The sequence below is a fragment of the Peromyscus californicus genome, unplaced genomic scaffold (genome assembly GCF_007827085.1).
Source record: "Peromyscus californicus insignis strain IS unplaced genomic scaffold, ASM782708v3 Scaffold_11__1_contigs__length_118956290, whole genome shotgun sequence".
Taxonomy (NCBI): Eukaryota; Metazoa; Chordata; class Mammalia; order Rodentia; family Cricetidae; genus Peromyscus; species Peromyscus californicus.
In genome coordinates this window covers 102,099,003-102,101,011 of record NW_026294402.1, presented here as the reverse complement: position 1 = coordinate 102,101,011, position 2,009 = coordinate 102,099,003, and the positions used below count along the sequence as shown (strand labels likewise).

Below are 2,009 nucleotides of genomic sequence, written 5' to 3'. Positions count from 1 at the left end.
TATTAGTCGTAAATTACAGCCTTTGGGAGGCCGCATGTAAAAATAAAATAAAATAAGTGTCAAAAGACAGAGAAAATATTGATTCTTCGGGGAGAAGAAAGGATGGTTTGGTTAAATTAAAACTTTGAGAGGAAATAGAGTATAAGAAGATGGTCCCTAAGATCCAAGAGCAGCCTGGGGCATGGTAGAAGTATTCTGGAGAGACCATCATTCAATACTCACGTGAGCCATGAGATCCTGACTTATCTAGGCCAGAGTGAGGAGGTCGCAGATAAGGTGAGGCCTTGCCTTTTGGAGGGACAGCACTTTGGAAACTCACCAGTAGAAGTAGGCATTGGTTCACAAGCAGAAGGGGGCCACTGGGTTCTGGCAGGCCGGGCGGGTTGTGGGAGCTCTCCGTGGTGCTGATGGTCATTGCCCAATTGGGAAGCCCATCTGGTTTCTTCCCCTCCACCCCTACCTCACAGCCAGAGGGACTCGATCCCTTCTTCTCTGCCTGGGTCTGTGTTCCAGGGACACTCTGCAATCATTCCGCTTTGGGTTCTTCATCCTCTCTCTCTCTCTCTCTCTCTCTCTCTCTCTCTCTCTCTCTCTCTCTTTCTCTCCTGCTTTATGGAAAATTTATTGCAATACTCCAACAGCACATCACTTTTTCTTTTCAGCATCTTGCTCTGCAGCTTCCTTTGTCCTCTTTGCTCGGATGCCAAAGAGCCAGGCATTGGCCCGCGCCATTCAAAGACTGGCAAAAGCCTTGAGGTTCTTCTCTTCTTCTGTGATGACCCTGGCTTTCTCCTTTTTGTAGACAGTCCGGATGGGCATCACTGGTCCTGTGAGCTGGGTGGCCAATTTAAGTTCTTCAGCAGAACTATCTCCCTTCTTCAGAGCAGAAGGCTTCCTGGGGAAGAGTATGAGGTTGGAGCGGTCGGTACTTCTTCAGGCCCGGCACATTGGCCTATAGTGAGTGGTTCAGTAGATTTATTTCGCCTCCTTGGGTCCACAGAGATGCCGATGGTGCGAGCCACTTTCTTATGGATACCAGCCAGCCTGAGTTCTTGCAGGCTGAAGCCCCCACCAGCTCGAACCTTGGTGTGGTACCTCACTGCAGGGCACCTCACTATGGGCCTGATGGGACCGGACGCGGGGCGAGGAGCAATGCAGTGCACTTTCGCCTTCCGGGCCTTGCGTCTGCGGATCTTGCGTGCCGGCTGGTTGAACCAAGTGTCCACTCGGGGCTGCCAATCCTTGTGGAAGTGGGGCTTCAGGATCATGCCATTCCGGCTGGGCGCTGTAGCTGCCTCCTTTGCAGGAGAACAGCCGAGCGGAAAGGGCTTCATCCTCTTTATGTCTTCCCCTGCTGAAAGATGAGGATCCTGCCCAGACAGTGTCAATAAGGCACAAAGGATGAAGAGACAAACTGATAGACTGAAGTTTTGATGGCAGGGCAGATAGAGGATGTCCTTTGGCGGTGGCATTTCCCATTAGGAAATAATGTCCTCAGACCTGCAGTGCCTTAAGGTCAAAGCTAGGTAGTAAGCAACCATGTACCTGGACCTATGCTTGGGAGCATGAGGGCATTACATCCAATGGGCTTGTAGAGTCACTAAATGGGTTGCTTTGGTAACAGCCAGAGTGGCAGAAAGCATCCCTATCATCACATACAGCCTGGGCTCCCTTGGAGGGACCAGGCAAATTTGAGGTTACACTTGTCTTTCTGGCACAGTGGTTCTCAACCTCCCTAATGCTGCGACATTTTAACAGTTCCTCATGTTTTGGTGACTTCCAACCGTAAAATTACTTTCATTGCTACTTCGTAACTATAACTTCGCTACTGTTACGAATTGTAATGTAAATATTTTTGGAGATAGAGGTTTGCTAAAGAGGTCATGACCTCATGTTGAGAATCACTGTTCTTGAGGTTCTGGAGACTCAAATCAGGAGACTCATGTTTCTTCTATGAAAAAAATGTGCTAGAAAGACATCCTACCTCCAGCTAGAAACTCAGGGTCCCT

General features: G+C 49.3%; 1 pseudogene; it reads right to left on the bottom strand.

Annotated features, from left to right (window-relative positions):
- Positions 1-608: 608 nt before the first annotated feature.
- On the bottom strand, positions 609-1,334 carry LOC128105488 (60S ribosomal protein L13-like; annotated as a pseudogene).
- Positions 1,335-2,009: the final 675 nt, after the last annotated feature.